Source organism: Ornithorhynchus anatinus, chromosome 4 (genome assembly GCF_004115215.2).
Source record: "Ornithorhynchus anatinus isolate Pmale09 chromosome 4, mOrnAna1.pri.v4, whole genome shotgun sequence".
Lineage (NCBI taxonomy): Eukaryota > Metazoa > Chordata > Mammalia > Monotremata > Ornithorhynchidae > Ornithorhynchus > Ornithorhynchus anatinus.
The window spans coordinates 11,704,633-11,732,323 of record NC_041731.1 but is presented as its reverse complement, the minus strand read 5'-3'; the positions used below and the strand labels follow the sequence as shown (position 1 = coordinate 11,732,323).

The 27,691-nt window shown below is 41.3% G+C and overlaps 1 long non-coding RNA gene across 1 annotated transcript; it reads left to right on the top strand.

Moving 5' to 3' along the window:
* The first annotated feature begins 45 nt into the window (after positions 1–45).
* On the top strand, positions 46–27,691 carry LOC103167687. Its single transcript, XR_485217.3, has 3 exons — positions 46–163; positions 26,401–26,526; positions 27,214–27,691. It is a non-coding gene; the product is annotated as an uncharacterized LOC103167687 (long non-coding RNA).

The window sequence follows — 27,691 nt, the reverse complement described above, 5'->3', positions numbered from 1 at the left end:
TCCCATCCCCCAGGGGCGGAGCTAAACTGCCCCAGAGGCTAAAAGGAAACGTGAAGTAGTTGGGTGGTTGATTGAGAGAGTGGACTGTGTTACTTCTCTGCTTTGGATATTCAGCAAGAAGGATCAGCATGTGGTGATGTATTTCTCTCTACCCAAGATATAGGTGAGATAAAAAGGAAGTTAGGATAGGTTAATGTGGTTTGAATGTCATCAGTGGGTGATTTAAGTCTGGACCCTGTTACTCAGATTTTTTTGTTTTCCCCCAGAGAGTGATCAGATAGCCCATGCCATATCACATGGTTCTATGATCAGACCTTCAGTTTTGCTGAGGTTCTTAAACCTTCAGGAGCTGGATGATGTTGAACCCTCTAGGCAGGGAAGTAGGGGCTCTTGTACAAGTGTGAAAGGTGTCTTAATATGTGGTCGTGTTAAGGGGAAGTAGTATTTCTGAGCCATGTGTGCTTCTAGAATATACATTCCATTAAGGGAGGTAGGCCGTGGCCCCGAATCCGGGTATTGCTATGCAGGCAGCTGAATACTATTATCAGTAGCCTAATTACAGTCATTTGACCACTTACTAAGGATAGGGGCTAATTGATGTCTTCTCAAAGGCCTAAAAGCAGTCACATAAAGAGTCTGTGGTATCCCCTTTGTTCCAGCAGCTACATGTCTTCATTAGTATCAACTCACCCTCATACTTGGTTGCATCCCTTACCTGTAATTTATCTTAATGTCTTTCTCCTCAACTAAATAGTATATTCCTTGAATAAAGAAGCATGTTTACTAACTGAATTCTATTGTCCCAAGTGCTCAATATAGTACTGTGTAGTAAGTGCTTGATAAATACCATTGATTGATTTTTTTTCTAATAATAATTGTGGTGTTTGTTAAGCATTTACTATGTGTTAGGCATTGTATTAAGCAATGGGGTAGATATAAACAAATTGGATTGGACACGCTCTACCCCATAAATATATATATATTATATTATATATTATATATATATATGGGGTATATATCACATATATCAATCACAGTATCAATCCCCACTTTACAGATGAGGTAATTGTGGCAGAGAGAAGTAAAGTGACTTGCCTAAGGTCACACAGCAGAAAAGTGGTGGAGCTGGAAATAGAACCCATGACTTTCGGACTCCCAGGTCCATGCTCTATCGACCACATCATTCTAAACTGTCTAACCTTGAGAAACCTTTTCAATCAGTGATATTTACTAAGTGCTTGCTATATATAAAGCACCGGAGAGAGTACAGTAGAATTAATAGATACAATCCCTTCCCACAACTAGCTTTTTGTTGCCATTGTTTTTACGAGATGTTCTTCCCCTTGACTCTATTGCCATTGTTCTTGTCTGCCTGTCTCCCCCAGTTAGACCGTAAGCCCATCAAAGGGCAGGGACTGTCTCTAGCTGTTGCCAACTTGTTCATTCCAAGTGCTTAGTACAGTGCTCTGCACATAGTAAGTGCTCAATAAATACTATTGAATGAATTGAATGAATTTTCAACAAGGCTGGTTCATGTTAGCCACTTGTAAATGTGCACTAGTTCTCCCAAGCCACCAGAATCAATCAGTTGTATTTATTAAGCACTTACTGTGTGCAGGGCACGTACTAAGTGCTGGGGAGACTGCAATATAACACACATTCCCTGCCTACAATAAGCTTAGTCTAAAAAACATAACAAAATAAAAAGTAAATTGTGGTACTTGTTAAGTGCTTACTATGTGCAAAGCACTGCTGTAAGCATTGGGGTTGATACAAGGTAATCAGGTTGTTCCACGTGGGGCTCACAGTCTTAATCCCCATTTTACAGATGAGGTAACTGAGGCTCAGAGAAGTTAAGTGACTTGCCCAAAGTCACACAGCTGACAAGTGGCAGAGCTGGGATTAGAGCTCACAACCTCCGACCCCCAAGTCTGGCTCTGCTGCTTCCGTGTCTAGAGAGACAGACATTAATATAAATAAATTATGGTTATGTAAATAAGTGCTGCGGAGCTGAGGGAAGGGTGAATAAAAGGGAGTGAATCAGGGCGATACAAAAGTAGTGGAAAAATAGGAAATGAGGGTTTGTCAGGGAAGGCCTCTTCATTCCGAAAATATTGAATTAAAGTTATGTGACACTGCTCCGTGCCCTTGGCTTTCCCGTACCCTACACATTGAATGGCACCCTCCTGTGAAAAAGAGGGTGAATAGAGTACCCCCACAACCCACAGTGTCTCCCCTGAACTAAGTAAACATCTGCTTCCTAATTTTAAGTTAAGCATCTTCTACAGAGTCCATCCTTTCAAACCGCTAGGGCACCATTTAATAATAATGTTGGTATTTGTTAAGCACTTACTATGTGCAGAGCACTGTTCTAAGCACGGAGGCAGATACAGGGTAATCAGGTTGTCCCACGAGAGGTTCACAGTTAATCCCCATTTTACAGATGAGGTAACTGAGGCACAGAGAAGTTAAGTGACCTGCCCACAGCCACACAGCTGACAAGTGGCAGAGCGGGGAGTCGAACCCATGACCTCTGACTCCGAAGCTCAGGCTCCTTTCACTGAGCCACGCTGCTTCCCAGCCATGCTGCTGCACTGGAGCAGCAATACAGTAAATCGTCCCTTTGTGGCACCATAAAGTGAGCGCCAGTCTAAAATTTTCCAGTTTACACCTAGAGAATAGCTTACAGATCCAAATAATTAGTGCATTGTTCTAAATTAATAGGTGTTGCACAACCAAAATGCTGATGCGCATTAGCGGAACAAGTAGTATGAAGGAGACGAAAGACGATTTCTATAGGTAGCCATGGATTATCTTGGCATAGAAGCAATATTTTCATAGTCTGTGATAGCTAATAACTGCATGATATACAGGGAGTGTTCAATCTTACCAGCCATCACTTGACAACATTTCCTTCTCCAAAAAGGTTGAAGGAGTTTCCTAAAAAAGCATTATCCTTGAAAATCTAGATTTTGGGAAGCTTTGGCATTCAATATTAATCTGCACAATTTTAATGAAGGATTATTTCCTTTCAAGAAAACATTGCAGTCTTTAGCAGTTTTTAGCAAGTCATTAGCAGTCTTTCAAGGAGATGAAGTACCTGTAATAAACTTTCACAGATAAGTGCGCAGTTGGGTTGTAAAGGGAACTTTTAAAATGTAAACATGAAAACCTCTCCTACAGTGGATGGGAAATGATGGCATAAACTAGGTTTTAATATGAGCACTCCTTGAACATTAAGGAGTTCTTGGGAGAAAATGAGTTTTATAATAATTGTGGAATTGAAGAGCTAGCTTTGTGCCAAGCACTGTGCTAATCTGTAGAGTAGATGCAAGTTAATCAGGTCAGAAACAGTCTCTGTCCCACACAGCCTAAGTAGGAAGAAGAACAGGTGTTTTGTCCTCATTCATTCATTCAATCGTGCTTGTTGAACGCTTACTGTGTGCAAAGCACTATACCCTGTATCTCCCCCAGCGCTTTGAATAGTTCTCTGCACATAGTAAGCGCTTAACAAATACCAACATTATTATTATTATGACCAAGTGCTTAGGAGAATATAATGCAATAATAGACATGTTCCCTGCCCACAACGAGTTCACTCATTTTACACATGAGGAAACTGAGGCATAGAATTGTACATTGTACATGATTTGTACATTCCAAACGCTTAGTACAGTGCTCTGCACATAGTAAGCGCTCAATAAATGCTATTGAATGAATAGAAGAGTTAAATAATTTCCCCAAGGTCACACGAGGATTAGATCCCAGGTCCTCCGACTCCTAGGCCCACACTCTTCCCACTAGGCCATGTGGCTTCGGTTTTATAATTCTGCAAAATAACTGGCAAATTTGATGAGTGAAGCAACCAATTAGCTAGGTGTTTGACTCTAAATAACTCCAGCAGTATTTAGGATCTATGCGGGGGGAGGTTAACCAGAGTATTTCAAAGATTCAACGGTATTGATCTAGTGGATCTACTTGATTTTGTTGTACTTCATTCAGTCGTATTTATGAGTGCTTACCGTGTGCAGAGCACTGTACTAAGCCCTTGGAAAGTACAATTCGGCAGCAGATAGAGACAATTCATACCCAACAATGGGTTCACAATCTAGAAGACTTAAATCCTCTGTACACTTTTTGTGTATGCTACATATTTCTAGACAGTGACGATGACCAAAGAACTGCCCCAGGAGATCTGGAATTGACTCACGAAGGGGGAAAAGGTAGAAGGAACCAAACTTCTAGAAAGTCATCCATGTTGACCTTGTTTTATTGTCGCCTCTAGACTTGAAGGTTTCTGTTCATGCAAAATATAGTCTAGCATCGTGAATAATAATGTTGGTATCTGTTAAGCGTTTACTATGTGCCAAGCACTGTTCTAAGCATTGGGGTAGATACAAGGTCATCAGGTTGTCCCACGTAGGGCTTGCAGTCTTCCTTCCCATTTTACAGATGAAGTAACTGAGACACAGAGAAGTTGTGACTTGCGCACGGTCACACAGCTGACTAGCGGCGCAGCCGGGATTAGAACCCGTGACCTCTGACTCCCAAGCTTGGGCTCTTTCCTCTGAGCCACGCTGCGGATGGGAAAGACATTTGTAAATGAAGAGGATGAATGTCGAAACTTGAGCTAAAGAGGTTTGGGAATAATTCCGGAAGGCAGAGCTGCCAACTTTTCATTTTGAACATGGAAAAGCACCCTGACTTTGTAGAAAGAAAACAGGCCTGGGCATCAGAGGACCAGGGTTCTAATCCCAGCTCTTCCACATGTCTGCTGTATGATATTGGGCAAGTCCTTTAACTTCTCTGGGCCTTATCTGTAAAATGGGGGTTAAAGCTGTGAGCCCTATGTAGGACATGGATTATGTCCAACCTGCTGTTCTTGTATCTACCCCAGTGTTTAGTACAGCACCTGGCACATAGTAAGTACTTAACTATTTATTTAAAAAAAATAACCTGGGTGAGAAGGAGGCCAGGATTCTAGAGAAGAAAATGACTGAAAGGAGATAAGCTTCAAAGAGCTGATAGTTCAGATGACCACCATTTTTGGTCTGATTGGAAACTGTTGGGTCTTATCAGAGACCTGGGAGTCCAGCTCAGTATAGGGACTATTACCCATGCTGACCCCACAGAGTGGTCACCAATGTATGTATGAGTCTACTGCTAAATGGCATTGCCCCTATTTGTCTTGGTAAACCACAGATCAAATGGCATCTGAGGCTAGAAGGCCTTCAGCATCTCTTCCATCTCTTCTATATTCACCTAGGAGGTGCTGAAGACACTAAGGGCTAGAATCTATACTACGTGCCCTCATTTAGCTGGGTACTGTGGCTTGTGGGAGATGACATGGCTCTTTGTTGTCCATGTGGGCCTTGAGGTATCCTACGGTGACAGTGAGGGCTGCTATTCAGAGTCAGGGATTGTGCAAATACTGGTGCCATGTTGGTATTATCAAAGCTATTTAGGGTGGCCTTCTCTAACATGATTTTCTACCTGGCACCCTTTCGATCCAGAATTCCTCTCAATCAACTGGGTTTCCCTAATCTAAATCCAGGCTCTAATCTCCTACCCCAGACCAGTTTATATTTTTCACAAGAAAAAGTTAGCTATTCCTTTCGTATTGCTTTAGGTCACATTTATGTCTAATCCTGCATCTTCCTCACACCTCTAAACATTAACCATCAAGTGCCAACAAAGCCTTGATTTTTTTCTCTTGCCAAAGCTTGAATGCTACACACTACACTTTTCCACCCTCTCCTCTCTGACAAGCATCACCGATTTTTGTCATTGTCCTCCAAAGACATGATCCTTTCTACCGCAAATTTATAGAAATCTCATCTTTAGGTTTTGATGAAACTAGATCTCTGTCCTTCACATCGCAAGAGTTCTGGGTAGAATGGCGTTTCTTCGGTGTCCCTGGGACTAATGACTGGTGTAGTGGGAGACAAGCAAGATATGGTAGTAATTCATCCTGCATATCCCTCACTGGCCTTCCTCAGTGGGGGGCAAATGATTTTGCTCTGTCAGATGCTTAGTCTTGCTGACCCAGCTAGAACTGCGCCAAGTGATTGGCTCTGTATATCTGGTGGGAAAAAAAAATCCCTTCCATAATGCCCTCTTTCCTATATCATCAATTTCCATGAGTCATTAATTTATGCTGCAGGACATCTAGATCTGCTTAGTAAAGTAGAGCTTTAGTTGGTCTTAATAAAGTTGGTCTTAAGGGAAGCTCCATTTTGAAATTCATTGTGAAGATGCAGAGAGATTCTTGGTGTTAAGGAAGTAGTGACCATTTTTCTCTTGTGGTGGTTTTGGGGCAAATAACATTAGTGTTTAATTGTGGGGTCTCAGATTCATCCACTAAATCACCTACAGGCACTTGAATGTGAAATTTAGGTTGTAGGCTTCTTGAATTCATTTTTCAAAGTATAAAGGCTGTGCCTACTTTGAAGATATAAACACTGGGGAAAGAATTAACCAGTGTACATGGGGTGCGAATTCATCTTGACTACTAACATATTTCAAAGGGATGTGCTGTATTATTAAATGCAACTTTTCCTGGGGAAAAACTCCCTTTCACTCCTGCCTCAATTACAACAATTATAGATCAAATTAGGGAGCTGAACCCGCATGCGAACATTTCCACTGAGTCAAATGCCTGCTCAGCTTCCATGCGGACCCCGCCCTCTAACTCCATATTCTTGACCAGCCAATTCAAAAAAGCAGTCACAGAATGTTTATTGTGGATGTGAAGAGGTGCTGAATAGTGATATACAGAAGGGCGTATTCGCCAGTAGGTCTAACCAAACTGAGAAGATGAGTAGTAAATTTATGTCCAAATATGGCTGTATATAGCTCACTCCCCAAATTGATTGCTGAAGGAATGCTACAATACCCAAAGCTCCACTACTATCACCAGTTTCCAAAGGAAAGAGACATGAGTGGACTGGGGAAACTATTCTGGGACCACTCTGGATTGGCTCCCAAGAGTAACGGAGGAAAATATTACAAGGACTCTTAGTGAGAGCACAGACCAAATGAAGAAATCATGAAGCTTGCAGATGACAAACTGGATTCTAATCCCAGGTTGTCCAGTTGACTGTGGAAAGGTCAATTAAGTTCTTCTTGCCTCCATTTCCTCATCTATAAAGTGGGGTTTCAATACCTGTTCTTCCTCTCATTTAGTCTGTGAGCCCCATGTGGAAAAGGGACTGTTTCTAATCCATTTGTAACTATCCTGGCACATAACACAGTCCTTGGTACAGAGTAAATACTGAAAGACCACAAGTATTATTTTTATGTTATCTAAGTGCTTACTATGTGTCAATCACTGTTCTAAGCACTGGGATCGGTACAAATTAATTAGGAAGGACACAGTGTCTGCCCTGTGTGGGGCTCACAGTTCAAGTAGGAAGAACAAGTATCTCCATTTTGCAGTTAAGGAACCTGAGGCATAGAGACGTTAAGGAACTTGCCCAAGGTCACAAAACAAGCAACCGATAGAGCTGGAAGTAGAACCCAGGTCCTTCTGATTCCCAGGCCCATGCTATTTCCACTGGGCCAGTCGGTTTCTCTTAAGGAAGCTCTTGAGGAAGGAGCGTGGCTCAGTGGAAAGAGCCCGGGCTTCAGAGTCAGAGGTCATGGGTTCGACTCCCGGCTCGGCCACTTGTCAGCTGTGTGACTGTGGGCAAGTCACTTCACTTCTCGGTGCCTCAGTTACCTCATCTGTAAAATGGGGATTAACTGTGAGCCTCACGTGGGACGACCTGATTACTCTGTATCTCCCCCAGCGCTTAGAACAGTGTTCTGCACATAGTAAGCGCTTAACAAATACCAACATTATTATTATTATTATTAAAAACATGGTGTAAGCTGTAATCAAAGCATAATAAAATGGAATGAGGCATGCAGCTAACAGGTGAGACTTTAGTTCGTCCTGCTGACAAGCTGATTGCACTGCCTAAGAAGCACAAAATGCCATCCTGGAAAGTTAAAACCTTTGTCCAAAAATGCTAATCCGATGATCTAAAGATTTTGGACAAAGGTGTGATTAAGATAATGTAGAAAGATATGCCACTGACTATTGTAGAGGAACAGTAGGACAATCAAATGTAAAAGGAGTATAATATTGTTTGAAATTGCTTGCCTCTAATAGACACCTCAATATTGAATACTCCTAGTAATTTTGCTGCCTTATGGGTGAAAAAGTAGATGATAGAAACAGGTTGACCAAGGTTTTGTGGTTACTCTAGTCTTAGCATAGGTCAGAAAATGTTTTTCGATTTCTAATTCAGTGATCATTTAAACTAATGTGAAAATATTTGAGTAGGCTCTAACAGCTATTTTAAGCCAGGAGGTGATGGGATGAGAGGGAAAGAAATTTGGGGGGAGAGGGGCAGCCCAAGACCTTTTTGCTCATTGACCTGTGGTATATTTTTGAATCCCGTAAATATCTGGTATGGCAAATCTCTACATTGCTTTATTTACTGTGTGGGCCAATTCCCTGCCATCCTTTCCCATACCTCACCCATAAACTACTGAATGTGCTAATATCAGCAACTGGACCATTCACAGGGTTGATGCAAATACAGGCAGAAAGTGTATGAGGGTTTCCATGGCAGTGGTTCATACTCTGGTCTCCATGGTGACTTGTTGCTACCTCTAATTTTTTTTTTTTTAGTCAGGTCAGAATTCTAATAATTTTTCTTCCCCTGCTTTTGCTCCAAACCCTCAGATAGCTGCGGTTCACCACAGTAATTTACTTCAGGTTCCATAAGCAGCATGATGGAGTAGATAGAGTATGGGCCTGGGAGTCAGAAGGTCGTGGATTCTAATCCTGACCCTGCCACATGTCTGCTGTGTTATCCTAGGGAAGTTACTTCACTTCCCTGTGCCTCTGTTTCCTCTTCCGTAAAACGGGGATTGAGACCGTGAGCCAGTCTTGGGACAAAGGACTTTTGTCCAACCCGACTTGCTTGTATCCACCCGAGCACTTAGTACAGTGCCTGGCACATAGTAGGAGCTTAATAAATACCATTATTATTATTATTATTATTATCATCCATAAAACAAACATTTGGCTCAGTCAAGATCAGGATCACCTTCCCCCACTGAGTAGATAGGGCCCAAGTTCTTTTACCTTTACTGCATGATGTGGACTACTTTTCCCCTTCGTTAGCGATAATAATCAAGAACCGACTGTGATATTTAAGGCATATCTCCTATGACACTGCGTAAGGAAATGAAATCCACCTTCCTACTCCACTTGCTTTTCCTTGAGGTTCTGGCTGTAACTGGAACACTGAGTAAAATCATAAGGTCACTGAAGAGCTCTGAGGAAAGTCGGAAGATGATGGATGGGATTGTGGGTTGCTGATATGAGGCCACTTTGTGAGCATGCTTCGTTTTCCATTAATTCTGCTTGGCCTGGGTTAAAAGCTATTCAAATCTCTGGGGTTTTGCAATTCACTAACTTCAGTGAAGAAACAGGCTGGAGCAATAACTGTTGTCAGATTGTTGTCAGATGAGGCAGAGACACATTTTCCACTGATTCCTCTCTTTGTGTTAGAATGGCCTTTTTCTGAAAGACCAAAGATCCTCACTGAACAACCGTGGCCTAGACGATTAAGCACAGGCCTGGGAGTCAGTAAAACCTGAGTTCTAATCCCAGCTCCACCACTTGTCTGCTGAATGACCTTGGGCAAGTCACTTCACTTCTCTGTGCCCGTTAATTCATCTGTAAAATTGTGATTAAGACTGTGAGCCCAATGTGAGACATGGACTATATCCATTCTGAATTGCTTGTATTTTATTTACCCCAGTGCTTGGCACACAAATACCATTTTAAAAAAAGAAACAAAAATCCAACTTCTCCCTGGCGGAATATCAGTCAGGCCCCTTTTCCTGCCAATCCAAGTCTAATAGCATCGTATTGTTTAACTCCTAAGCTGACCATTAAGCTTAGTCTTAGAGGCTATCTAGGCCAATGTGACCAAAATCATCTTGGATTTCTTGGCAGCCGTGACTAATCAGTCAGATGTATTTGTCCAGCTACTTATCGTTTCCTAAAATAGCTATGAGCAATGGCTGTGTTATCATATAACTACCTTAATGACTACTAGGGCGATTACTGATCTTGGAAAAATGACTCCTTTGGGCCAATTGCTGCTGAATGCTCAACTTCATCTTCTCCTAATTTCTGTTCAGTATAGTCTCTTTCCCATGACCCAAGGTTGTCCACTAATAAAGGTTTTTGTTTTGTTTTTTGAGGGGAAGAGCTGGGAGGTTAATTCTGCCTACAGTATAAGATGGCAACAAAAGCTCTGATTGGTTTTTGCTTTTTTAAGAAAATAGTTGTCAGATTTTCATGTTAGTAAAACATTAGTGAGTGTGTAGAGGCCAGTGGTTTCATGTTTTCAGGGCTGAAAACTATTTCAGATCAGAGTGTTGTTTACAGCCGACCTAACTCCCTCCTGGCTGGTTTCTCTTTTAAAAAAGCACCTTTACAATTCATTGACAAACAACTATAAGTATGTATCCATTTCCCTTCTTCCTTCTTTCTGAAAGCTATTTTAATGGCTGTCTCCTCTTCTAGATTGTAAGATCTTGAGGGCAGGTATCACATACTCTAAGGGTCCATCTTATGCACATAGCAAAATGTTCTGCATATAGTCTCAAAAGCAGCATGGCTGGAGAAGCAGCGTGGCTCAGTGGAAAGAGCCTGGGCTTTGGAGTCAGAGGTCATGGGTTCGACTCCCTGCTCTGTCACTTGTCAGCTGTGTGACTGTGGGCAAGTCACTTAACTTCTCTGTGCCTCAGTTACCTCATCTGTAAAATGGGGATTAACTGTAAACCTCACGTGGGACAACCTGATGACCCTGTATCTACCCCAGCGCTTAGCACAGTGCTCTGCACATAGTAAGCGCTTAACAAATACCAACGTTATTATTAATTGCCTAAACTTAGTACTTCTCTTACTAGTAATGACTACTTTTATTACTAAACAAAACTAATTATGTGATGCAAAAAGATAAGAGCAACATTTTTAATAGGTCATTTGGTTTATCTGGATATGTATTCCAAGCCCTGTGATACTAAAGAGTCAACACTTTCCCTAACTTAGAGAAGAAATAATGTCTGCCATCACTTTCGCGGTCATCTGAAAACCTAGGTGAGATCACTGAGAGGCACCAAAAAAATGATTACAAGTCAAAAGGTCCAGTGCCTTTAGCAGATAACAAGCTATTGAATCTCTTCTTTCTTGTTTTCCTGTTATCAGTGCAAAACTTTTCCCTTCTCCAAAAATCCATCAGATTACAGAGTCAAACTTGAAGTGAATTTTCACTATTAATTATCTACTTGGAAAGTTCTGCTATTCAGTCTACCACTTCTGTTAGATGTGGCTTATTTAGTGTTTAACTTTAAGGGGTGAATTCCACTTCCATTATTTTTCTAACCTAAATTCTTCTGAAAACATCACATTTTTCAGAGTGAATTTCCACTCTATTCAGAATTGGGCAGATGGTATTCAGGCCAAAAATGCATTCTTCAAGAATACATTAAGGAATAGTGGAGGTCCATCTCTGTGCTGACATCATCCAAATAATAGAAATCCTTTATACCCTTAACATACCTAAAATTCTTAAAAGGGAAAAAGAATACTGGGGCAACTGATTTTATATGTAATATTCATGTTTTGTACCACCAATGTGCTTAGAACAGTGTTCAGCACTGTACTAGGCACTCAAATACCATTCAATTGAGGTGTCACTGAAAATTTTCCACCCTGTATTACCTCTTCCTGGTTTAGCTGTTTTAAATTGCCTGGATAATCAGCCTTTAAAATCTTGATATAAGGCACCCGGCAACCCATAAAGTTCTCTTGCTGATTGTTAAGCAACAGGAAACGCCTCTCCCTTGCAGTTTGCAGTGTTTCATGTTCAGCTTCTATATTTTGAGCTGCCCTTTGGGGTTTGAAGATGAAGTAACTAAGAGCGAGATTTTATCGTTGTGTGTGAGTGTGGCTGATAAGACCCATGTGCTGTATTCACAAAAGCCCTTTGCAGTTCAGCAGGATGAATTAATCCAAAAAGAAAAAGCTTTTTATCACGGGCAATTGATAGGATATAAATGTAAACACCCTTTATTTTCTTAACTGTCATCTAGACAACTCATATTCTCTGATTTCAAAAACTTTATGAATAAGGAGTCTATCTGGGGAAAATGGCCATAAACCAGCCATGAAAAAGAAGCCACCTAAAGATGGATTTCTGTAGCTTGGTTCCATAGGGAGGAAATTGCAGGAGGAGGAGATCTTGACCCTACCTTTATCCCTAGTCACGAGTTCCCTTCCAAAATGAATGATTGTGGAACACATTCTTTTCCAACCCCCCCCAACCAACTGAAAACTAGAAATTATCATTGAAAAAGAAGGTTTTGCAGTACAGGGTTGTGCTACACCTTTTACTGTAGAGCCTTGATAGAAGAATAGCAATCCCCAAAAGGGTTAGAAGACTTTCTTAGTACATGGAAAACAGTGAATTCCTTTCCAGAGCACTAAAAGTGGGTGCATTCCAACACTATTCACTGCACAGTGAAGACTCCCTATATACAAAATTACAGGGTCAAAAATGCTCATCCAATTAGGCAATTGGGTTGGCTAAGCATCCCTAAGTGCTTTATAATTTAGGTCAAGTGGGTTAATTAGCATATTATTGTTTGGCCAAAGGAATGGCATGAGGTGCCAAATCTAAAATCCTAAAAATAGTCACACATAAATCTCAGTACTGTGGCCCATCTGCGACGGTTATATCTGATGGATGGAGAAGACTGCGCATAACATTAGGATTCTCACCATCAAAGAAATCCAAGTGAACAAATTTCGTAGGGCAGCCGAAATTTATCATGTTTGTTCTGTCACTGTAACTCACATTTTTACCAGCTCGACCCATAAAGAAGCAAAGGATTATGAGCAGAAGGCAGCAAAAAAAGAAGCATAAGGGGGATTTTTTAAAAAAGAGATTTATACAAAGGGTAGTGTACCTTGATACTATCCTGGTCTCCGAGAGAGGGATGTTGTAAAATAACAGAACAGAGTTAACTGCTGTGTTGTTGTTTTTTATCATGCTCCATATTTCAAGGTGCAAAGTGTTCAGAGGTTTTCTGTCAAATACCAGTTCTCTACCCTGCCGTTCCCAGGGTTGGATCCAGTGGACATAGTGTCTCCCTTTGAAGAAAAATCATACATAAAACCACACAATCCAACGCTGGAATGATCACTCCAACGAGCTTTGGAAGGTTTCTCTTAATAATAGGGAGACCAGTTCAATCTACCCCTTTTTATCACATCTTCTTTAAGACTCTACACAGGAATTTATGGGTAGAACAGCTGAATTTATAGGAATTTATAGGACAACTGAAAATCAACACTAATTAATATTACAGTATATCATCTGAAGATGTGGTTGTACCACAATTCCCCATTTCAGCCCCAGCTGTTAGCTCTCTTTCCCCGATAGCACTATTGAATTTGATGACAGCATTCTGATGCCATTTTGATGACAGAATCGTGACGATGCTCTCGTCACTACATAACACTGCCAAAGGTTTACCCTGGCTTACGCGCTTTCCTTTCCCCTTGCTTTGAGGTATTTGACTGACTCGAATAGAGTGATTACAGCTTATTTCAAATTAGTATAAATTATGGCAGAACTTTACCAATCGATTAATGACATCTCTGGTCTCCTAGCTCAAAATGTCAGTTTGCTACAGAAAATGGGTGCTCTTTTAAAATCAAGTATGATATTTAGTAATATTTGTTAAGCACTTACTCTTGCCAAGAACTATACTAACCACTGGAATAGAGAGAAGATAAGCAGTCCCTGTTCCTTGTGAGTCCTTGAAGGGGGAGGACAGGTGTTGAATTTACTTAAGTACATTTAAGAAAATCTAAAGTTGTTCATTATTCATACTTATTTACATTTCTATTCAAGCATGTAACTGTGTTTATTGTGATATTACATTTTTAATATTTGTTTTGGTCTTTTTTTTTGTTTTACTTTGGAAATACATTAATGCACTTTGTTTCTCACTGGAAACTATACTTCATTCATTCATTCAATAGTATTTATTGAGCGCTTACTATGTGCAGAGCACTGTACTAAGCACTTGGAATGTACAGATCGGCACCAGATAGAGACAGTCCCTGCCCTTTGACGGGCTTACAGTCTATTGAACACCTTTCACTTGAACACTATTCTCATGGAACTAATTAAGAATGTGAACCAAGAAAGAACTATATACTAAATGCTAGCATGATTACAGAATAGGCACAATCCTGCCCTTGAATGGAGAAACTGGTGGATGAAAATATATGCCTATGGATATTGTAGTTGAATACAATTAGGAACTTCTTGTCTATCAGAAGGTATCGATTAATCAATTGTATTGAGTGCCTACTGTGTGGAGAACACTGTAGTAAGTGCTTGGGAGAGTACAGTATAACAGAGCAGGTAGACACATTCCCAGTTGTCCACCTATAGAGTTTCTGGAGTGCCCAACCCTAGAGACATTTAAGAAAAGAGCAGACACCCCCAGTCCAAGATAGTTTAGTTCTCACCTTCAGGAGGCAAAGTGATGGATCAGTTTATTTTTTAAAATATCTTCTAATTTTAGAATTCTCTTTTTCTATTATTACACACAACATTGAGAAGCAACATGGTCTAGTGGATAGAGTTTGGAAGTCAGAAGGGTCTGGATTCTAATCTCCGCTCTGCCACTTGCCTGCTGTGTGACCTTGGGCAAATCACTTCACTTACCTGTGCTTCGGTTCCTCATCTATGAAATAGGGATTAACACTGAGAAGCCCATGTAGGTTATGGATTGTGTCCCACCTGACTCTCTTTGTATCTATTCCAGCTCTTAGTACAGTGCGTGGCACAAAGTAAGCGCTTAACAAATACCATTAAAAAACAACAAAAAAAACTATAAAAAAACTGACCAGATATGGTCCAGCTAGCTTCCATCAGTTTTACATTTGAACTTATTTCTCTGGAAAGTTTATGACTTATTTCTCAAATAATGAGTGGTTCTTTTGATCTTGTTACCCAGCAGAAGAAAGCCATGTAATACTGGAGAAATAGCTTTGGTTAAGGCCTGTGTAATAACCTACCTTAAGAGTTATTTTGTTTTAAGAGGATGATGCCTCCTGTCAGTGTTTAAGTGCCTCAGGCACTTTCCCAATTTATTTTCTTCCCTTCCTTTTAAATACTTTGATTTATGGATTTCTTGCATGTCATTTTATATGCCTAAAGATCCATTAACACTGCAGGGAAGTATAAAGGCTTAGTCCAGTTGTTTTCTATAGGTAAATGACTGGGGGGCAAATTTGCCTAAGGTCTGTTTGATCACTCACATTTATAAATAAATTTGTATTTTTTAAGAACTGTACTAAGTGCTTAATACTGTACTAAGTGATTTACCTGGCTTTCGGATCTAATCTTCCTCCACCCAGTTGAAGAGGTTGGTTTATGACCTGCTAATGAGCCATTTCCTGTATTTGGCTCCCGCAGTTGGGATCTGATTCATGTAGGGTACCTGATAAAAGGGTTGTAGTTTAAAATGATGCTAATCCTTTGTGGAACTCTAAATAGGATGTGAATTAAAGTGGATAGCCATGTCTTCAGGGTTATAAAATGATGCAGTTGTCAGTGAGCTTTGATCAGCTTTGTGTGAGTTAGATAAGGTGTGTCCAAAATGGGTATCTTTTGCTGAATTGCCACATTAGTAATCAGTAGTACTTGGTGCTATTTTTGTTTCTTCTTCTTTGTATCTTTTTGAGGTGTTTGTTCTAAGACATTACCCCCATTTTAATCGTTATAATAATAGCTGTGAAATTTTATGAAATGCTTATTATGCTCTAAGTGCTAGGATAGAAAAATTACAATCAGATTATTCCCTATCTGTCCCAACAGGGGCTCCAAGTCTAAAGGGGAAGAAGATGTATTTAGTCCACATTGTACAGGTAAGGAAGTTGAGGCACAGAGAACTGCTTATCCAAGGCAGGTGGCGGAGCTGAGATGATAACTCAGTTCTCCTGACTTCCAGGCCTGTGCTTTATCCATTAGGCCATTATATGTCTTCTGCTGCTGTCTCCCATATGCGCAGGGTTATTTCAAGTTACTCAGGGTTTTGCTTTTTGAACCCCATCCTGCCTCCCATGCATCTCATTAAATATATCATTCACCAGTTCACTTACCTTGGTAATTGGCACCCTCATTGCTGGAAGGTGTGCTAAGGAAGCATTTATATGTATATATATATATATATATTTTAAGATTCCCTCTTTGTGATGAGGGCCAAGCCATTTGAACTCATTAAAAATATCACAGTATATAAATATCCTAATATACTTTCAGGGATATACAGAAGCCTTGGGTTTGGCTTCTGTCTCTTCAGCTATAGTGAAGGTTGGAAGGGTACAAGGGACCGGCTCTGTGTCTAATTCCCACATATGTACTCTTTCCCAGCACTTGGTACAGTGCTCTGTACACAGTAAGCACAGAGAAATCCATACTATCACCAATAGTTCAAAAAAATAAATATATATATATGTTGGTATTTGTTAAGCGCTTACTATGTGCCGAGCACTGTTCTAAGCGCTGGGGTAGACACAGGGGAATCAGGTTGTCCCACGTGGGGCTCACAGTCTTAATCCCCATTTTACAGATGAGGTAACTGAGGCACCGAGAAGTTAAGTGACTTGCCCAAAGTCACACAGCTGACAAGTGGTAGAGCCGGGGTTCGAACCCATGACCTCTGACTCCAAAGCCCGTGCTCTTTCCAGTGAGCCACGCTGCTTCCAAATAAAGTTGGAAGATATGATCCCACCACGCAAGTCTAGTCTTACCTCTTGCTGTGTATGTCCCTCTGCTTATTCTCCATCTACAACATAGCCTCGGATAAGTATCTCTTTTGCCAGAGATGTGAAGTTCTTGTCTTATGCAGTCAAGTCAACTCCGACCTATAGGGACTCATTGGACACATCTCTCCCAGAATGCCCCACCTCCATCTGAATCGTTCTGGTTGTGTATCCATAGTGTTTTCTTGGTAAAATATGGAAGTGGTTTACCATTGCCTTCTTCCGCACCGTTGACTTGATTCTCCACCCTCTACTCTCTCCCATGTCACTACAGCCCAGCACAGCTGAGTTTTGACTTGTAGCAGATTGCCTGCCCCTCATTAGCCACTGCCCAAGCTAGAAATGGAATGGATCGTCCTCTGCTTGACTCTCCCTTCCATAACCAAGACTGGTAGAGAACTGGAAACTCTCTAGGAAAGGGATGTGATGTTCTGCAAGGTGTTAATGGTAGGGAAAGAGGCACAAATAGCATTTATCCCCTTTGGAGGGATTTATCAAAGCAGGTATTGTACTGGGTGAAGATGTCAGTCAGTTGTATTTACAGAGTTCTTACTGTGTGTGGAACACTCTACTAAGCACTTTGGAGAGTACAATATAATGCTATAACAAATGCATTCCCTGCTCTCAACGAGTTTACAGTCATTTTCAAAGGTTGACTGTGACACAAATGGCTATGCAAAACCTTTTGTTTGATGTTAGTCAAATCTGTATACCCAGAGTTCAAAGTATAAAAGAAATTGGAACAATAAAATGGTGTCCAAATATGATTGAGTGAGAAAGCATTTGATGGTACCATTGTTCAAATCAATTCCCTTGGTTGCACCACAAAGATTTCCAAGAAAAAGTAACTGACAGAATAATTGTGAGGGCTCTTCTACAAACACGGTTTCTAGGATAGCTGTGTGTTAGAATTGTTTTGCCAGATGAAACTGTACCTATAATAAATGACCTCTGAAAAATTCAGTCTTTCTGCTGACCCCTTGTCTCTCAGTGCCCTGACTGCTTCCTGTACATAATGGACTAAGAGAGTGAATGAAACTTCTCGAGTGTTTTAGGCATTGGGAAAATTTGGTTTTGTTTTCTAATACTTTGTCCTTCTTCCTGTTAAATTGTGATTATTTTACTTGGAACCAGTGCTTTCTGCCAGAAAAAAAAATTCTCCTCAAAGGCACAGCATTCTAGTCTATGCCAGGTGAGGTGACTAGGACAATAAGTAAAGAACAAGAGGTAGGATTCTTCAGTAATACTTATCCCAGAAGCTGAGAAAGAGACCAGAGCCTCTAAATCAGTGCTTTTGATGGATTAGTTGATTAAGTAGTTAATGAGTGGCAGAGGCAAGTATCTTGTATCTTTTCTGACCTCATTGCTTACTTTACTGCTGTGACTGTTGACATTTATCGAAGACCTACTAGGTGATTTTTCCCTCCCTCCTAGAGATGAAGGAACTCAATCAATAAATGGTATTTACTGAGTGCTTACTGGGCACTCTACTAGGTGCTTGAGAGAGAACAATACAGTGATGTTGATAGACAATTTACCTGCTCACAAGGAGCATATAGTCACTGTATTCCTAGAGGTGATAAGCCCCGGTTTCATTCACTTGAGGTGCCAGAAAAGAGTTAGCTCATCAAGAGTGAGGTGATGTTCCCAACCAACTTGTTTTACTCGTCGGGACATGTGAAGAGAATAGGTGACATATCCCCAAGCAGCTGCTGAATGGTGAACATACACAGTGAGGGAGAACAGAATATATATTTCCAAGACATCATAAAGCAGTGTTTAAACCGTGCGATAGAGCAGAGGGTCAATGGGAGACAGATGCGGCAAACAGGAGTGTGTAGTTGCTCTCTCAAATAGAGGCTTCAGGAAGATTTGTAGAATGAGGCAAATGCAAAAACATGAGCTAAAATTATCAAATGTATCAGTGCAGCACAAATCCATCTTTACATACACATAATGTGGAATGGCTTGTTGGTTATGCATAGATTTTTTTTTTCAGTAACATCTTCACACCTGCATGGACTGTCACCCTTGCATGTGAAAGAAGATTCTCTCTTTTTTTCCCTCTCTCTCTCTTTCTCGATGCGCACTTTGTCATTACCCATATCCATCTCCCAATCCTTTTGTTTTTGCATATTTACTCAGAGCTCTTTAAATATGTCAGGTTCTTTTTTCCTTCATTTATATTGGCTTTATAATATTTTCACCTATTTATCAGCCCGTCCATGAATTGCCATACAGCATTTCCATCCAAGCTTGTTTATGGTCCATACACTCATTTATCCCATGTGACATTCATGGCTGCTCATTTGTTGGCCAGCTTTATTTATGTGCTTAAAAAACAAATCTCTAAGTCTGTTGGATTGATTTTGCAGGATGTAGGGAATTTATAGCAGAGAGCTTTATGAATGTCCCATTTCTTGAAATCTTTCTCTCTAATGCATTCAATCAGCTAGTCGACATGACTTCTCTTAGTGGATTTGAAAATGAATCATGAACATTTCTGGAGTCACAATGCCATCATCCTAAAATATAAACAATAGGAAAATAGAGAAATCAAGGACATCTGAAAATTCACCAGGCAGAAACAGGGTCTCTGAGCTGAAAAAAGTCACAGAATTAGAGAAGGTAGACAAATACATTATTTTATTTTGATTTTGGCAAAAATAAATAAAAAGGCCTATGCTTTGGTGGTGGCGATGAGTAACTTGATGGGTTCTGGAGTCATAGGAACATCAGCCGAGCACAATACCAGGCAGGATGGGAAGAAAACCATCTGACCCAATTTTCTTCCTCTCACCAAATGGCAACTGATAATGAAGGCATAGGTTGCTTTTGTTAGCTTCCTGACAGAACGCACTTCATAGGCTTCCTATAGAGACTACAACATTGCATTTATTAAGGAGAATGAGATGTTAAGTCCAGTTATTCAAAACTGTTTTCAACAAGGTTGTTTCATCAGCAACTCCCTGTTAAGCAGCAAGACACCTTACTATGCATCCAGAAAATGGCAAGTGACACTATCTGGGCTTAGTCCGAACAGATCCTGATTTCCTTGGGAGTATACAAACAGGGAAAATTTTGTCTGAAATCATTTCCCCTGGAAAACCTCTTGGTTGGACAGCTGCTTATAGCCTCTGCAATGCAAATCAAATTAAGCTGCTTCTCCTTCTATTAGAACAAGATATGGAGCATTGAGAGGCAATGGGCCGTGTTTTTCAGGGTCCATTTATACTGTACAAAACGTGTATCCTCCCCTGCACCATTAGGCTGGATTTCCTGAAAGTCCTGTTACCTAGGGTAAACAGAAAAAAAAAATGCCAAAGTTGCTAGTAGAATAAAATGTGAACGGAATAAATCAGAAACGAGGCCGATCCTAGAAACTGCAAGGACTGAGGCAAAATGAAAGATGGAGAAACACTATCTGTTCTTATCTACCTCCTCGTGATTCCTGGGAGCAACACCAGCAGGACCAAAAAACTTTATCTTCAATTTATATTCTCTGGGAGGCTGGTGCCTCTTTCTCTCCTGTTATGTCTCCCTCAATTCTTCATTTTATTAATGATAATGATGATGATGGTGGTGGTGGTATTAACCATTTATTATATGCCAAGTTCTATGCTAAGTGCTGGGATAGGTACAAATTAGGCTGGACACAGTCCTTGTCCCACATGCAGCAAGTAGGAGGAGGGAGAACAGGGACTTATCCCTGTTGTGATTGTGAGCTTGTGTTGGGCAGGGAACATGTCTACCAACTCTATTGGTAAACCAACTAATTCTCTTCCCCTCTTCACAACCCTACTTAAAACTCACCTCCTCCAAGAGGCCTTCCCAGACTGAGTTCCCCTTCTCCCTCTACTCCCTCTACCACCCCCCCTTCACCTCTCCGCAGCTTAACCCTCTTTTCCCCCGTTTCCCTCTGCTCCTCCCCCTCTCCCTTGCCATCCCCTCAGCACTGTACTCGTCTGCCCAACTGTATATATTTTCATCACCCTATTTTGTTAATTTTGTTAATGAAATGTACATCGCTGTGTTTCTATTTAGTTGCCATTGTTTTTACGAGATATTCTTCCCCTTGACTCTATTTATTGCCATTGTTCTCGTCTGTCCGTCTCCCCCGATTAGACCATAAACCCGTCAAACGGCAGGGGACCGTCTCTATCTGTTGCCGACTTGTTCATTCCAAGCGCTTAGTACAGTGCTCTGCACATAGTAAGCGCTCAATAAATACTATTGAATGAATATTGAGGTATATTCTCCCAAGCACTCAGTACAGCACTCTGCACACAGAAAGCACTCAAAATACATACCATTGATAGATTGACATTGTCTTTCATGGTATTTTTTCATGGTATTTGTTAGGCACTTACTACGTACCAGGCACAGTGCTAAGCATGGGGGTAGAGACAAACTAATAAGGTTGGCCACAGTCCCTCTCCTATGTGGGGCTCAAAGTCTTAATCCCCATTTCACAGATGAAGGAACTGAGGCACAGAGAAGTTAAGTGGCTTGCCCAAAGTCACACAGCTGGCAAGCGGCAGAGCCGGAATTAGATCGTAGGGTCCTTCTGACTCCCTGGCCTATGCCCTATCCACTTTCCTTATGTGCCTGACAGTTCCCTCTTCTCCTTTATATTCTTAAAATGTGATCCCTTTGAAAGTCAGGGTCCATTTACTCTTTCCCACCATTAATATAGTGCTCTGATCACAGTAAGCACTCAATAAATAGATTACTATCGCAGTAACGGAAGAAAGGATAAAGAATGGAACTCCCTTTTGACATAGGGTCAAGTGCAAGTTGTATTTTTCTTCCCCATATTTCAGGCTGACAGTATGCAGGAGATCAGCCTTCACCACTTTTCACTGACTGCCACAAGTACCAGAGAAACTCTCTGGTCCCAAAGACATATCTTCGGCACTACTAAAAATTACAGATGAAACCCCCTGCATCACAGACTTAGAAAGATGGCAAGAACACGGCAATTAACTCTCTAATTTGTCTTCTATCCAAGAGGAAACCTTTCAAAGCACAGAAAACTGGCCACATTATGGAAGATGTGACAACCCCGATAAGAACTATGAAAAATGGTAAACTCATAAATATAACTATTATTTCAGATATAATAACACTATCATTATAAAGTTTAAGTTCTTACTATGGGTCAAGCACTGGGGAGATACAGGTTAATCAGGTTGGATACAGTCTTTGTCCCACATGAGGCTCACAGTCTAAGGTGGGGAGAACAGCTATTGAATCCCCATTTTATGGATGAGGACACTGAGGCACAGAGAAGTAAACTGACTTGCCTAAGGTCACACAGTAGGCAACTGGCAGAGCCAGAATTAGAACCTAGGTACTCTGACTCCCAGGCCCATGCTCCTTTTCATGCAATGGCATCCTTGTACAAACCTACAATCAGTAAGGGGAGCTAATCTTTAGACATTCGTCCAGATGCTTCCTTACTAACTGAAACCATGAAAAAATGCCATAACACTTCAAAGATACCAACATAATTTCATTTTCAGTAAAAGATGGAATGATTTGACTGTGGGAACTGAGTTTTTCACTCTCATCGAGATTAAGACCAGAATCTCTCGGAACAGATTTCCAAAGCAAAGTCACCTGTGCCCTAAGTAAACTGAAACGTGACTTCAGCCACAATAGATGCAGATAAAATGAGGTAGTGACTCCAATACCACTATAGTCCTTTTGCAGACTTTGCAATAGCCTGAACATCACTTGCAGTCAAGGGGCTCTGGAAACTCCCAAGCAAGCTTGGCTAAAGTGTTCACCAAGATTTTTAGGTTTCATCAGTCACAGAGGTGAAGGCCCCTGTTTTGTCCTCTTTTTAATGCACGCTAGGTGGAAGGTCAGCCAAGACTCAAGTTTCCTGTGCGGAAGAAGGCAAAGATAAACCACATCTGTATTTTTACCTAGAAAACTCTAGGGATACACTACTGGAACAATTGCAGATGGAGGTGGGACATTCTGGGAGAGATGTGTCCTTTGAGTCAATAGGGGTCGGAGACAACTCGACACCTTAAGACAAGACAGTGCGGAAGGTCACAACCCGTCCAGTTTAGTCTCGGCTGCCAAGTTTGAGGGTGTGACACGGGACCTGAATCTTGAGGTCAGAGTGAATGCACCAGTTATGGGCTTGTGAGACAGGAAGGATACCGGTGCCGTCCAGTGATGGGAAAGTCAGGAAGTGGACAGGGCTTGGGTGGGAGATAATAATAATAATAATGTTGGTATTTGTTAAGTGCTTACTATGTGCCGAGCACTGTTCTAAGCGCTGGGGCAGATACGAGGTAATCAGGTTGTCCCACGTGAGGCTCACAGTTAATCCCCATTTTACGGATGAGGTAACAGGCACAGAGAAGTTGTGACTTGCCCACAGTCACACAGCGGACAAGTGGCAGATCTGGGATTTGAACCCATGATCTCTGACTCCGAAGCCCAGGCTCTTTCCACTGAGCCATGCTGCCTCCCATAATAATAATAATGGTGGTATTTGTTAAGCACTTACTACGTGCAAAGCACTGTTCTAAGCGCTGGGGGAATACAAGGCGATCAGGTTGTCCCACATGGGGGTCACAATTTTCATCCCCATTTGACAGATGAGGTAACTGAGGCACAGAGAAGTTCAGTGACTTGCCCAAAGTCACACAGCTGACAAGCAGTGGATTTGGGATAAGGAGCTCTGTTTTGAACATGTTAAGTTTGAAGTGACAGGAGGACATCCAAGTAGAAATGTCTTGAAGACAGGAGGAGATGTGAGACTGGAGAGAGGGAGAGAGAGCAGGGTTGGAGATGTAGATTTGGGTGTCATCTGCACAGAGGTGGTATTTGAAGCCATGGGAGTGAATGAGCTCCCAGCTGAAAACAGCTGAAGACACCTGGGAAAAAAGAGAAACTGATTCCTGCCCCTGTCACCCAAATTCCTATTGTCTTAGGGGATTTCTCTACTGGTTGGTGACACTATTACAGGTGACCCAGAAATTGACCTCAGAGTTCATTATTTCTTCCTTCCAATTAAAAAAAATATATATGGAAAGGGGAAATTAGGCATGGAAGACTTGAGTTCTAATCGCAGCTCTGCCATATGTCTGCTGTGTGGCCTTGGACAAGTCCCTTAACTTCTCTTTGTCAGTTACCTCATCTGTAAATGGGGATTGAAACTGGAAGGCCTAAATGGGACATGGACTGTATTCAACCTGATTAACTTGTACCTACCCAGTGCTTAGTACGGTGCCCTGCACATAGTTATCCCTTAAGAAATACTATTCCAAAAAAAAGCCGTTACGTAGTTTTCTGGAGAAGTATTTAGAGAAAGAAAACTGCACAGAGGAATTTCGCCTTAGTACAATACCACCTGTTCAAAAACAAAGAGATCCTGGGGTGTATTCAGTCTACTGGCACTGGAACAATACTTGTCACATACCTTCACTGGCTGAGAGATGTGAGGAGAATGAATGACAGCAAGGTGCCCAAACACCTGCTCTATGGGGAGCTGAAATGGGAAAATCATAAACGAGGTGGACAAGAAGAAACACTTTAAAAGCACAGTGAGGCTAAAACCTCAAGTGATGTGACACAGCGGTGAAGAATCAGGAGAGAGCAGCAGGAGACAGGTCAGACTGGCGTGCAACTATCAGAAACACGAGCGACTCTTACGGCAGAGCCTTCCTGAAGATGGTGACCTATAAATGAGTGACATAACACTCTGCGGGCAATAATGCAACAGTGCAGCAAGAGGGAATCCGTACAATGCTCGTAATGTGGAAGACATTGTAAACCTTTCAGCGTGGAAAAGCGGGGTGACCTAATGGAAGGAGCATGGGCCTGGAAGTCAGGAAACCCGGGTTCTAATCTTGGCTCTGCCTCTTCCTTGCTTTGTGAACTCGGAAGTACCTTCTCTGTACCTCATCTGTAAACTAGGGAGTGAATATCTGTTCTCCCACCCTTTAACTGTGAGACCTCTATAGGGGTAAGGGCTGTGTCTTCTCTGTTTATATTGCTTCTACCCCACACTTAGTACAGTGCTTGGCGCAAAGTAAACACTTGAGGAATACCATTATTGTTATTATTACAATGCATTGATTTTAGCCACATTCACCCACACACCCAACAAAGAGCTCACCAACAGTAATCTCCTCTCCACACTCAAATCATAGGTCAACCTTTCCTTCCTCTCTCTCCCTCTCTCTCTCTCTGTCTCTCTCACACAAACACACACACACACTGTAATATTCCATCCATCCATTTTTTTCACATGTTAAGCTGAGTAGACTATGCTCTGTTTCTAAATCGGTCTTAAACATTTTATTTTATTAGCCAAAAATTCATTTTGTCTTATCTACCCGTGCACATAAGCGTCACTTTATTGTATGGTAAAAAATTTGAGTGACTGTCCTTTCAATAAACCAGCTTCTATAATATCTGCTATGTTTCACTGCTACAAAATTTGCAGCAGTCAGAAAAGCTTTCTGAGAGTCACTGAGGCCAAAGCAAAGCAAATCCATTTTAAAGCGTATCCATTCTCTAACATAGAAAATAGTCTACTTCAACCTCAGTGCAAAAGCTCATTAGATGTGAGTTAAGGCCCCTGTGTTTTTCTATGTACAGGGTGTAAGGAAGTCAGCAAAGAATTGATGTCTGCTGGGACCCCAGTTTTATAAATTCATAAAAAATAAGTGCAGCCATTGCCACTGCCAACTACAGTATACAATATTTGGGTCTGGTGTGCTATTGTTAGATACTGGGTAAAAAAATACAGATGGCTGTGAGTATTATAATCCAACACATACAAGTCTAAGACTGCTTTGTCACTAAGGCTTCCAGGGCTGGTAATCATGCCTAAGAATAGGTGAGTGTAATTTTCCCATTTCTCCTGAATTATCTTTTGCTAAGAAGGGCTGGCAGACTTCAAGGAAGCAGCATGGCCTAGCAGAAAGAATGGGCCTGGAAGTCAGAGGACTTGGGTTCTAATTCTGGCTATGCCATTTGCCTGCTGTGTGATCTTGGACAAGTCACTTAGCTTTTGTGCACCTCAGTTTCTCATTATAAAATGGGGAGTAAATCCTCCTCTTTCCTACTTAGACTGTGAGCCCCATGTCAGAAAGGGACTGCATCCAAACCAATTTTATTTTATCTACTCCAGAGGCTAATTACAATACTTGGCATACAGTGAGAGCTTAACAAATGCCATAATTATTATTGTGAACATTTACTTGCTCAGAGGTTTCCTTTTGTCCTTACCTGTCCACACTGCATTTCTTTTCAGCAGCATTTCTTTTGTAAGCAGAAGCACAGACACACAGATGTCATTGCAGTTAACAAATACCTTCAGGAACACTGGACTTGTGTAGAAATTACAAACCAACTGTCCCCAGCTGTTTGCTGCATCAGAACTCTACATCTTATTCTGTGCATAAACTTAGATAGCTGATGTAGTTTAATGAATGCTATTACTCCTACAGGGTATTTCCATCTTCTCAGTCATATATTGAAGAGTCACCCTCATGCAGTCAAAAAATAGGATGTTTTCAGTGTGGAACATATTGTCGGCTATTCAGAGGACTTCGCAAGCACATTTGCTCACCAAGGTTTGTTGTTTTTTTTAACTAATATTTGTTAAGCACTTCCTATGTGTGAGAGAAGCAGCGTGGCTCAGTGGAAAGAGCACGGGCTTTGGAGTCAGAGGTCATGAGTTCGAATCCCAGCTCTGCCACTTGTCAGCTATGTGACTGTGGGCAAGTCATTTAACTTCTCTGTGCCTCAGTTACCTCATCTGTAAAATGGGGATTAAGACTGTGAGCCCCACGTGGGACAACCTGATTCCCCTGCGTCTACCCCAGCGCTTAGAACAGTGCTCTGCATATAGTAAGCGCTTAACAAATACCAACATTATTATTATTATTATTACTAGGCATTGGGGTAGGTACGAGTGACTCAGGTTGGATGTAGTCCATGTCCCACATAGGACTCACAGTCTTAAACCCCATTTTACAGATGAGGTAACTGAGGCCCAGAGAAGTGAAGTGACTCGCCCACGGTCGCACAGCAGACAAGAGACAGAGCTGGGATTAGAACTCAGGTCCTTCTGGTTTCCACATTATACCACTCTGTAAGATCACACTGTAAGTAGAGTCATCTACAAATATGATAAACAGTCCCAAACATAGTATTATAAGCAATTCTCTATGTAATAGTATGTATTTTCCCCCCACCTGTCATTTAAGAGGAATGTATCAAGAGAATGACTCTAATCTATGTAATGGCATCTCATATAGCAACATGGATCAGCAGGATCTGGAAGATAAACGTAGCATTGCCACCATGTGAAAGGCTGAATGGACAGTTAACTTCTAAATTTCAAACCAGAGTTTTCAGCATGATCACTGTCTCAAAAGGTGGATCCAAACCATCAAGAAGGAGAAATAGCAAGTTCCTGATGAATACAAAAACCCGTAAGGAGTTCCCTAAGATCCCAGTAGCTACAATGAACATCGAACTCTAGCTCCAAGAACTGACCGAAATGAACAGCGAATGGGGGTATCTCTGAGACAGACAAAGACACCTACACTACTGTGGTGGGATGCCAAAGTTACATACTATGTGAAGAACAAGACACCAGGAAAATGGGGAGAGAAGTCTCCAAAGAGAGATGGGACTTACAAATGGTAAGCATATCCCTGTATTAAAGAACTAGACATAGCCCCATTTTTTTTTATGATATACGTTCAGCACTTACTATGTGCCAGGCACTGC